The sequence below is a fragment of the Pinus tabuliformis genome, chromosome 5_2 (assembly GCF_031772625.1).
Source record: "Pinus tabuliformis cultivar Carrire ecotype Pingquan chromosome 5_2, CPIR1, whole genome shotgun sequence".
Classification (NCBI taxonomy): domain Eukaryota; kingdom Viridiplantae; phylum Streptophyta; class Pinopsida; order Pinales; family Pinaceae; genus Pinus; species Pinus tabuliformis.
In genome coordinates, this window is record NC_142306.1 from 455,881,082 (window position 1) to 455,893,849 (window position 12,768).

General features: G+C 36.7%; 1 pseudogene across 1 annotated transcript in view; it reads right to left on the reverse strand.

Annotated features, from left to right (window-relative positions):
* Positions 1-3,359: 3,359 nt before the first annotated feature.
* Positions 3,360-12,768, reverse strand: part of LOC149159654 (putative apyrase 7 pseudogene) — an 86,153-nt pseudogene continuing 76,744 nt past the window's right edge. Inside the window, exons 2-3 of the transcript XR_016261300.1 lie at positions 7,119-9,116; positions 3,360-3,977 (exon numbers count right to left, since the gene is read on the reverse strand). The product of XR_016261300.1 is annotated as a putative apyrase 7 pseudogene (transcript). The remainder of the gene's footprint in view (positions 3,978-7,118; positions 9,117-12,768) is intronic.

Here is a 12,768-nt window from a genome sequence, read left to right on the forward strand (position 1 = left end):
TTAGGCCTGCACAAAATTTAATTTGAATATTATTAAATGCAGGCCTGCTAATGGTGATGGAGTAGTTGATGGCCACCATTTCCAAATCTTATATTAAGTCGTAGAGATGGAAATCGTGCTATAAGTATATATATATATATATATATATATATATATGTATATATTTAGTCACATTAGCAATTATAATTCAATGGTGCTGGCTTGGGCATTGATTTTGAGAATATCATCATTCAAATTCAAAATTCAAGTAAGCAACCTGCCTACTCTTTCCGAATCAAAAAGGGAAGTTATTGGTTTTTTCTCATTTCAAGGATAATCTGTGTTATGAACTCACAAAGAGTTTATTATAGATAATAGAATTTTTCGTCCAATTTCTGTGTTGCAGGGTTTTTTTCTTTTCTTTTCTTAGTGCTGTTCCCTGCAATTGGAAGTTATATTGAGTGGTAGAGTCATTGTAACTGCTATGTATTAATCATGGATAGGGATCATTATGAATAATATGTACATGTGCATGGGAAATGATAAGCTCTTGCTGCTTGCTCTATTAATGATGAAGGGAAAGCGTGAACTTTCACAGGAAGTCCTCAATTTTTGGAATATTTGATGGCGTCTAAGCTGGCGGTAGAGGATAACTTTGACTTTCTCCATCCATGGCACTGAAATTCTATCTTCGCACAGATTTTCCTAAAGCTATAATCTCATCAGAAAGCCTTTTCAACCTTAAATTTCCGATAAAACGTTAATGCTTTTAAACTGTTTAGGTGTGCGTATTATATGACTTGGAATTCTGAAACTGAGTCTAACTTGAGAGATTTTGAACCAGAACTCCTTGATGTGTCAGTCTTAATTATTCAAAATCATTGAAATTGGTACATCCAGGAATTTTACGAAGTAAAGATGGAATTGTACCACTAAGTAAGATAAAAGAAGATGGATTTCTGCGACGAATTAATAGATCAAAACATCATAATGAGAGTCCATGAACTCATGGGTATCTTAACGTAGATAAAACTGAGTGAATGAGGAAACTTGCAGGCATAAAGTAGAAACCTGAGCTTAGAGAAGCCAAAAAGCACAGTAGATTTTGGAATGGAAATAAGCTTTCCTATTTTGGGTATTCTAAGATATCTGTTTTTGTATTTGAAAAATCAGGTGACGTGGCAAATTTATCTCGACACCAGACTTGTGACTGAATTCTGATACTGTTGGTCTGTGATGAACAATTGAAAGGCTACAGTCCTTAATGTGAATAACCTATGAAAAATTATCTTTAACTGCTTCAATATAAATGAGTTCCATGGCCTTACAAGAAGGAAAAGTGTCTGATACCAACTTGACAACTTCTGATAAAAACAACATACATGATACAGTACAGAAAATCATACAAAATATTAAGAGTTCAAAAAGAGAATTTGTTGGTGGAAGTACTCTGGTAGAGGATCTCGATGCTGAAGGTGCACTCAAATATCATAGAAGGAAAAGCAACCGAAAAAATCCCAAGTACTTTCAGAAAAGAAAACTTGTTGCTGGAAAGAGCAAATCTACATCTTCAAGATCATTCAAAATATACCAGGGATTTACCGATGAAAACCATCCTGCAGCTCTGAATTCCTTCCATGAGTTTACACTGCCTGTAGATGAAGATGATTTTTCATTGATTAGTTCTCCCACTAATACTTGCAAAGAAGAAAGCTTCGAACTTGTTTTAGATGACAATGGGGCTTATACTATAGACCCTTACATTGGGCCTTATGATCATAAAACTTTAAGGGAGGAAAATCTGCAAAACAACATCGATATACAAAGAAATGTTGAAGAGTTTGGGGGTTGTCAAACAATTTCAAGAAATGGATGCAGACTTCCTTGGTCCTGGTCTGGAAGGCGAAATGGTAGAGGTAAAAAATTGAAGGGCATCAGAGGGAAGAGGTTTTCATGTGGTGTGCTGGTTGCCAATAGGAGAAAATCACTCTCTGATTCTGCTAGTACTCTGCACTATCAAGAACCTATTCAATTTGAATATGTTACAGATTTTTCTTCCTCGGATTGCTCCTATTCAAAGGATGAAACCCCATTGGTCAGATCCCCCCCCCCACACGAATGTTTTAACCTTGGACTGGCCTCTGGACGATTATGGTGATTCTCCCCATGTAAACAACAGACGTTTCAGTGAGCTAGATCTCCATCCTCTCATCAAAACTCATCACAGGACTAGAAAGTCAGGGATTAGTGAATATGAGACAGAGGAGGAATCCTTACAGATGAGGACTAACGAAAACATGTTAGTGAATAGAAGCTTGAGTCAAAAGTACAGTCCCAAGTCTTTCGAGGAACTGGTTGGGCAGAGCATTATTGCTCAAGCTCTTTCCAGTGCAATTAACAAAGATAAGATTGCACCCTTTTATCTTTTTCATGGGCCCAGAGGTACAGGGAAGACATCTGCTGCAAGAATATTTGGTTTTTCTTTGAATTGCATGGCTGATTGCAATGCAAAGCCCTGTGGAAATTGCAACGGGGGAAAGAATAAGAATAAAGAATAAGAAAGCTTTCGCCAACAGAGAATGAGAATGCCGAGGAGCCATGAAATGAGTGACCACAAAGTAGAGCGATCAAGTGAAGAACTGGTGTGAATATTCGGCTGACTGTGTACCATGGGTTTTCTGTCACCTTCTTCACCGCCGAATGGATGGACGGCTCTCCTCACCACACCCTGCCATCTTCGTCAAGGGACATGATCCGCTTCATAGAGCTCCCTGATGTTCAGATCGAAGGGGATCGAGGTGCCTCAGATTGCTGTCCTCTCTCATCCATCCACAGACGCTTGGCCTCTCTTCGCTGACGCTTGGTTTCTAAAAAGGCTGATGATCTAATGGTTGGATTTTATTCCATCGTCTAACAATCGATCTAAGGGCCGATAACGAGACACCGCGGCACGGAGGGGAGTTCCTCTCAGAGAGAACGCCTTACGACGTAATTACGGTATTCCAACCACTATTTTCTGCCATTTTGGCTCCGAAAAATGACATTTCCTAAATTTAAGATCAATTTTCTTTCCTGATTAAAAAATTGAATGATATAAATCAAGTACATTGTTGTAATAATTATTTGCAATTGGTATAAATTTAAATAGTCTAAAAGGTTTGGAGACTAATTGAATCCTATGAACTTGGAGTTTGACTATTAAAGATAACACATGAATGAACTGCCAATGAACTGTGTTCAGAAGCTTCCTTTTAACCTCTGAAAAGTAAAGAAACTTTACACTGCCAGGAAACAACACGGGTCCCAAGAGATTTCGAAATTTCCAAAAAGAATAAAATGATAACTCTATAATATGACATTTGGCTGTCAGCGACCTGAAGTTGAAAAAAAAATGTTATTTAAAATGCATTTATGTTACAAATATCCATCAAAGACGCTAAGCGAGATGAATATGCTAACATTACAGATAAAATTAACAAGATCCAACCATCCGCCAAAATGTAGAGAGACCAAAAATACAATTCGCAATATTTTAGTATATATTTCAGTTGTGCTGTAGGGATCTCCCCTCAATACATAAAGAACCAGCCCAGAGATGCTGCATAAAGCTATACTCGCTTAACAAGTTGATATTCCAGATTCTCCTGTAATGTACACTTTTGAGAAAAGCACAGCCTTTCTCTAAAATCTATATACAGCTTCTAGCCATCACAACTTGACGACATGGCTCTCTAAAACTGATAAACTGAGATCTTCTCTTGATTGTGATCGTCGACTCTGCAACCGCATTTGACCTCTGTGAGGCGTCCACAAGGGTCCAGTATCAGTTTGTATTTGCCCCAAATTGCTTGGAAAACACAATCCAGCTGACACAGTTGACTGGTGCTTGAGAGAATCAGCATGTTGCACACTTCCACCCGCAAGGCTTTGCGCAAGTCCACATGGTTGCTGACACCCTGAATTTGAAGGGCTAAGTGGTATCTTTGCTCTTCCATCCCCTGAAAATAATGAAGAAAAATAATTCCAGTTACATTACAGAATATGATGCTTGGGAAAACACAGAGAGAAATCATATACAATTTGCAACATCATGATTCATAACTGTTTTAATTTCATTTCAAGGAAGAATAAACAACATTATTAGAATTACATGACAAATGAATTTGGAAGGTTTCCTGTGATGAGATCAATAAAGTAGATACAAAATCCTTCTTGTAAAGTAAAACTAAACAATAGAAATCTTAATGGCGACCACGTGAATTTCTATCCCATCCAATCAGGATTAGTAGACTGAGCATGTTATTAAAAGAAGCAAAGCTTCTCCCCCGAACCACTTATAGGGAAGGCAGTTTCACAACACATGAGACAGAATAAAATGGGGGAAACTAGTTGAAGGATCAAAGCACCAAAGACAATAGAAACAGATCTACAAACTGTAGTCCTGGACTTAAATTTCAGTTCAATGATAATACATGAGAAGAGTAGAACATGCAGCCTACCTCCTACAATGGATGTCAGCCCATCCCCTAGAATTGCCTTATTTGATCCTTTTTTAGTTTTTTATAGTAGCTTCAACCACACCAGTTAGCAATTCTGGAAATGAGTTCAAACAACTTTAGGAAAATGGAAAAGAAGAGATGAAATTCCTCATTGTAAATAAATGTCAGTTGCATCAGAACCAAGCCCATAAAAAAAGAAATCCAATCAGATCCAAAACGTATCCATGTTTACAGTATGTGTAAACAAAGCTAAAGCTTTTGGAGAGATGCAAAAGTGGTGAACTTCTATTCGATCCTTGCTAATTCTGTCCATGATATGAACAACTTCCCCATATAACTCCGTTTGTCAAGAATAACTTAGAGCAATGCCTTTGGAGAAAAAAGGAAATGATAAGCAAATAATGAGCATGTAAGAGGTTGGGGAAAGTTAAGCCTAGATCACACGTGAAACACATTCAACTTGAGTTTGTCACCATGTTGATGGTTATCCCCTGGATTAACTACCTACGAAGGTGCACTGTCTTCGATATCTCTTGCATGTAAAATTTTCCCTCAATTTCCAGGATCGAAGAAGTATGCATTGTATTAAATTATAACCAAAATTGGAATCAAACTATTCTAATGTTAAAAACTTCTTCTGAATGTCACTCATCAGAAAAGGAATGCATTGCCATGGATCAGTGGCCAATGAAGAGGAGCATAAAAAAAATAGTGACAAGCATGATCTGCAATGTTACAATTGATGTTATAGCTCAGATCTTTTTGACACATTTCACAAGCAGGGAACAAGGAAAGAATCGTGAGCATATGACCAGAAACAAGGGTCAACTAAGATGCCCTAAGGCACTTGCCAAGAAACGTGTTGGTGTGAAAACAGAACTAGAGAGGACACTCCTTTGTGACCAGATGCTGAAAAGAGTCATGGCTATGCAGGTTAGCCCAGTAGCAAATTGAGGCACTATGGATCTGGTCTTGAATAGAAAAAACGAAATAACTAATTGCTAGATTCCTGTTTGCATATTAAATACAAGGGGTGAAAAACATATCATTAATAATTTCTCAGTACTACAAGGTACCTCCAGGGAAATACACTTGCTGTTTCTTCAATTTGGTCGCTTCTTTAACATAGTTACGACACATACTAATGACCACACAACATTTCAAATTCAAGTTAGCCTCTTTTCCTAAATGACTATCTCGTCCGTAGAAAAGATCAGCTCTATAAACTCTATTATAAGGTTTATTAAGGAACACACACATGGTATGACTTCTACATTTGAGAAATATATGTGTTTTATAATTAAACAAGCTTTGGGAAGTATCCTGTGTACAGTGTTAAATCTTTTATATTTGCTTTAAGGAAGGCATGCTTTTTGAAATTCATGGAATCTCCAAATGTTTCATTGTCCACTTTGACTGTTTGACATAATCCAACAACGTCAACGATATCATGTAGAATGTCATCGAGTATCCCATTCTTCATATCCACAGTTCTTGACTCACGCAAATGGTGCATCAAAGGCACTTGGTTTCATCCTTGTGAACAAAGCATCCAGGAAGGGAGGCACCTCAGCTCACTTGGAATCCCAGAAACCTGATTATGAGGAAACATTAGATGCAGCCACAATGCCACATTATAATATACCCATTTTCCACACAATACTGCCATAGGTGTTCCCAATCATCTGAAACACTTCATAGACTTTAAACCTGTTCTGCATTTAATTGTGTAGTAATCACAAAAATGAAAAATGTGGAACAGCAATAGCCAAACATATCAAGAGCCCATGAGCTTTTAGTCTTGAACAGCTCATGACCTGAGGATGCCTCTTCTGTGGTTTTACCCTTGTTGAGATTAGTGGAACATGAGAAAATTAATTGACATCCTCAACGGGAGTGAGCTGACTTTATTCCACATACTACAGGTTCACATGTACAGATCCTTTGTTGTGTGTTATTTTTTCATGGAACAAATCATCATCATGAGTATAGTTACAGAAATTATAAACTATTGCTAATACTCAGCTGAGCACTAGTCCAAACTAATCGTATTAATCTTCTCAAAACCTTTGGCAAACCAAAGACAACCAAGCATGGCACTCAAGCAACAAACACTTGTAAATTCAATAAGAAACTTAAGTGAAAATTTTATGCAAACATATGCAGCGGACTTGTGGAAAAAGCAGGGGAATCAACATTTCTGTAACCACGGAGGTTAAAAACTTGACATAAGCATAAGATGCAGCGATGAGTAATAAATGCATAGCCTCTGAAAGAAAAGAGAATTAAAAGGCAACATAAACACAAACATATAGAGGCAGATTGTCAAGTGAGTGAAGGAAAAGAAAAATGATCAATCAAGATTATTCAATTGGTAAAATAAGTTTTTTCTAAGTTAAGGCTTCTGTGATATGAATAACTTTGATTAATTTTTTTTGGATCCATCACACTGAGTTTTTTGAGTTGATATTTGGAGGCTTCGAGCCAGCAAGTGTTTTTTGAGTCCTGATGGTGAGCCACTCTGGCTGGATCAAAATGTCAACTCAAAAAACTCACTGTGATGGATCTGGAAGAATTTAATCAAAATGGAAAAAAAACTGTTGAAGATGAATAATTTAAAGTTTCAGTTACAGAGCTTACCAGAACGACTTGGAGAAATTCCATTACCGATGGAATTACGTCCTTGGAAGCGAAAAGGCGATGGAATTTTGATAATGGGGCTGCCACTTGAAGTGTGTTGTCCAAAAAGAGGCAAATGCGGTTTACGCCACAGCCTCAAGATCCCTTTACGAAGGCACGATAAAGCAAATATTATTATTAAAAAGAACATAAAGAGCACTGCCGTAAGAGTAGTTGGATCTAAATCGAAATGTCTTTTCTCAAAAATGTGAAAATTAGCCTGGCCTCCCACTGTCGGCCGTTTTAACAAAAATGTTCCAGCTTCAAGCAATGCAGCACCTAAAGTCCAAGTAATGCTACCAGACCCCACAACTACTTGTTGCTCCTTCAATTGCAAACCATCTCTCAGGAGTGATACTATATATGGAGCACGAAAACAATATTGTTCTATAAAAGGCTGTGGAACAACACTCCGCTCAGCATCTTGCCAAGTTTTAGTGCAGAACTCCCGACCCTTCTCTAGAACATCATTAAATGAAGCAGCAGCAGATAGATTAAAAAACTTGAACACAACAAAGAAACCTGACATAGCATAGAATTGCCCTTGAGATTGTTGCTGCTGATCACTGATAGCACAAGGATGTTGTTTGCAGTCTGTCCCTGCCCCCGAATGTGACCATTCAGAGGCATTTATGGTTGATTTCGCTAGAGCTTCACATTCTTCCCAGTTGGGCTCACCAATCAACTCAAGCCCTACTCGAGATTCTTCTTTACTTATGTCTCTTCCACCAACCAGAGGACTTCCATTCTGGAGTAAGAAAGAACACTGAGAACATGAGTATTGCTGTCTATAACCAGCATGTATGCAAGGATGATTGAGATGCAACTGACCACCAGAGAATTTCCCACTGTCAGTTTTTAAATTTTTTCTGAGTAGAAGTACAACGGACTTTTCAAAGGCATCATTTAGGCCATAACCTGTAAGAGAATATGCATTTAGATGGCGTTCCATTGTTCCAATGGTCAGATTCAAGCCATATTTAGATTCAAATGTCACCTGTAATGAGGAACCCCCTAAGTCAAGTGCACCAAACGTCTCCAGAATCGGCATATTCTGCAATCTACCCATCATATAATTAAGAGCTACCCATCCATAGTAAGCCTCTTCTACCCCAGTAATTATCCTAACCCAATTTCTTCGACACATAAATGGAGATTCTTCTAGAATTGACCATGCCTTGTCCAGGATCCATTCTGAATCTGAACTTGGCATCCTGCGAAGCCCTGCTGTGGCCAAAAGGAAAAGAGGGCTATTTTTATGAGCATGAGCCGGTATTTGCTTTTCAGCCCACTGGAGCAGTGGTTCCATGGCTGACCTCAACCCTGATTCATTGTGTAAAAGTTTATCAAAACCAGGTTCAGTTTCCATGCGATGATAAGCTCGACCATTCTGTTGCCTTGACTTGCCATCAGTACCTTCAGGAAATGGGCGCAGCACCATTGGAAGACTCCCTTGATGCTTGCCATCATTCCGCACCCACTCATACACATAAACTCGGGTACCAGTGCTCCCACAGTCCAAAACTATAGAAAAATGTGATGCCTCTGTACTCCGATAAGATTTTAACCAACCAAATCCCGCAATGATCAGAATTAAAAGCATTAAGAGAAGTAAAAACCCAACAGCCACCTTTAACCAGCATTGTTTTCTCAATGGTGTTGAAGGTAGGCCCTTCTCCTTTGAAAAGCTAGTGCCTCCTCCTGTGCCCTCCCTTATCGATGAAGGTTTTGTTCGAAGAATACCAGCACCGCTCAAGGCTAAATCCCCTTCTTCAGAACCAACCTTGCGGTATGTTGAGAAGTCTTGGAGAGACGATGAATGCCGCAGGCCACCTGTCTTTCCATAACCTGCCCATGCAGACCTGAAGGGTGAAGCTAAGGGCGGCAATGCAGAAGATGAAACAGAAGAGCCAGAAGCTGATGAAGATGCAGAGAAATGACTCGCCCTGAGCCGGTATTCTCCTCACCACACCCTGCCATCTTCGTCAAGGGACATGATCCGCTTCATAGAGCTCCCTGATGTTCAGATCGAAGGGGATCTGAGCCTGCCATCTTCGTCAAGGGACATGATCCGCTTCATAGAGCTCCCTGATGTTCAGATCGAAGGGGATCGAGGCGCCTCAGATTGCTGTCCTCTGTCATCCATCCACAGACGCTTGGCCTCTCATTCATCTACAGACGCTTGGCCTCTCTTCGCTGACGTTTGGTTTCTAAAAAGGTCGATGATCTAATGGTTGGAGTTTATTCCATCGTCTAACAATCGATCTAAGGGCCCATAACGAGACACTGCGGCACGGAGGGGAGTTCCTCTCAGAGGGAACGCCTTACGGCGTAATAAAAAAATATAGAGATGTGAAATTTATATAAATACAAATGATATTATAAAGAATCAACATAGATTTATCTTAACTTTGTTGTTTTGAGAGGGATTAAATTTTTAGAGGTACAAACTTTTCCTCAAATTTACACTCAAAAGAAAAAAAAATTACATTTCTTGCTCTCAACACTTATAAATTTAAGATTAAAATAGATTTATGTTGGTAATATATATTATGCAACCAATTAAAATTAAGATTAATGAAATTCAAACTAATTACATGACATATAATGTGGTTTGATTTTTTAAATTAAATATTGACTTTTTTTAATTAAATTATTTTTAATAATTTAATAATTAATTTTCCATATATTTAATAAATGATTATTAATGAATTTTGTGTATAATTTTACTCGATATAGTGTAACTAACTTTCCTAGATGGATTGTATTTTATTATTATGAAAGATGATAATATATTCCTCATACGTGCTTGACACAATAAATAAAAATACTTTATTTAAGTATACACATGTATATAAATATTGTAAAAACGTAAATGTAAAATTACTTCGTAATGAAGTTGAATTATATAATTATATAAACATGTTTATGGTTATTTTTTCATATATATATAAAAGGATAAAGTTTTAATTATATAAAATTTAATTTGGAAAGAAATTAGGCTATTCATTCCTATTTACTATTTATTAAATTCATGTTAAATAATTATGTATATTTGTTTGAAATGATTAAAATTTTTAAAAAATATTTATATATGAAATCTATTTTGAAAATTTTCTATAAAAAGAATATAATATATAATATTGTTTATTTATGAGTATATTTATAAATGATTTAAAAATCATTTTTCAAGTATATTCTTTTCCTCCTTTCTCTTCCCGCTCTCAACTATAGAAATATAAAATTTATAATATATTTGTGAATAGATAAAACTTTGTTATATATACACAATTTCAACTCCTATCCTCCTCGAAATGAAGGTACGCACAATTCTACATCTTCACCGCCTAGGAAAGTGGGGGTCAAAGTGTTGCATTTGTGTAAAAGGCCTCCTCCCTAGTGATGGAGTGAAGGTATATATTGTGCATTTATGTGGTGGGGAGTGTAAATATGCATGGTGTTCGAAAAGAAATATATGTTATATGAAGTTATATTGTCGTTTAATTAATGACCCATGATTTTGGACAAAATTAGTGTATTTTTTAAATCGTAATATTTGAAACTAGCTTCAACAACATTAATTTGAATGATTATTAAATCCCTCTAGCCACATATCATATATAAATATTAAATTAATGTATTTGTTAAATCATATTTATAATATTTAAAACTAGCTTCAACAACAAAATGTTGAGTGATTATTAAATCCTTCTATCCCCATATCATATATAGATTTGTTATAGTTGGAAATTTCCCAAATAAATTTGTAATAATTACAAAGTAATATGGAAAATTTGATCCATGCCAAAATCTATGTAGTTTACTTTATGTAAAAGTTTGTTGTAAGATTATTAAGGAATGTGATGATTTTGAATGAATCTATTCATGGGATAGTGAAAAAGTGATTTTCCAAAGTTAATTTTGTATACAATATATAAATTTAAGGAATTTTACATTAATTTGAATATGTTTCTAGGTATGAAGGAGAAATCAACAAATCTATCGAATCACAAAACCTAATGATGAGGCCCAAAAAAACACATTCTAAGTTTATAGCTCCAATAAAAGAACCCATTCCACCTTCTAAAAGATGTGTTGTTGATAAAGATATAAACCTGAGTAAGGAATCTCCATCGTAGTTTTCTTAATATCCTTGGAGTGAAGGGTAAACATAAATCAAATAAATTATGAAAGCAATCAACCCTTTTACTCCATTCAATAATCTACTAGAGTTAATATGGTCTTAGCCTTTGGTAATTGAATCAAAATTTTAAATTATGAAAGGAATCAACTCTTTTACTCCATTAAGTGATGTACTAGAATTAATATTCTCTTAGCCTTGTTAATTGAATCAAATTTCCTAATAATTATAATTTATTATTTTTTATATATAAAATTAAAAAAAAATCAATAATAATTTTTTATAATTAATTTAATATAAGGATTGAAGTGTATAAATTTTCATGGGTTGGGGAGTGATGGAGGTTAGGGTTTTATAGAGTCTAGACATTTGTAGCAATGGATATGATATTGACAATGACTCACCCTGGTTATTGGTGTGTTGGTTAATGATACTTCTAGCTACGAAGTTTGATGGGGGGTTATTTCATTTGTTACAGTTTCCATAGTATTCTATTGCTTGTCAGTGTCTTTTCCTCAGGTCAATGACAGGTCTGTTTTATTATCCTATTTATTTTTGCGAAGTAAAAATGTAGAAGTTTTTTTTTCTTTTCTGCGGTATTTTTACTGTGAATCACTACTTCCCTATTTGTCTTGCCCTAGAACGGTGTTGGTGGTTTGAGCTGAGTTGGTAGGTTTATCGTTCCAAGAGAGGATGGAGATGGTGGACTATGAGCTGGAAAGCCCTACCAATGGGTCTATTTTTACTTCCCCAACAATTATTAGGGTTTCTAGTGCTGAGAAGTCAGTGAGTCAAGGACCAACTGCAATTCCACAACACCAGGTGGATGGTTTTGATAGGTTTGGAGGTCAGATGCATGCTGTTGGCCACTTGATGGAGGTGGTGGTGAATTCTAATGAGGTATTTTTTTTTGCAAATTTATGTGGGGCGAATTCTGTGATTGAGTTGTGGAAAATTTCTCCACAGTAGACATATTTGAATGTTTACGTTTCGAGTCTACAACAAGACTCATCGGCTTGTCCTAAATATGGGTCTTGTTGTAGACTCGAAACGTCGACATTCAAATATGTCTACTAGGGAGAAATTTCCAACAACTCAGTCCAGTGGGGTAGTCGGACCACAAGGTTCATGCAATAATCCTTTCTCTCCTCTTACAAGTATTCCTAGTAGCCTCTTACATGCATTCTGGGGGCCATGGGGTCGGTCTTGGAGTGGATAAGGGTTTCATGGAGCCATCGGCTACTAGTTTTCTGGGTCTAGGTATTTTTGATCATCCAGGTGGGGGAGGTCTTGTAGACATCTTTGGATCAAAGAAGCAGGCCAGGGTTTTAGGGGGAAGGGATATATACCAGTCTCAAATGTCTATTGCATAAGATCTTCAAGCTTTATTCCACAACCAAGAGTTCGGGGTCTACTCTCTATAGTTCAAATTTCTTTGGAGAGTGCTCTTTCGGGGACATTGGTTGGAGC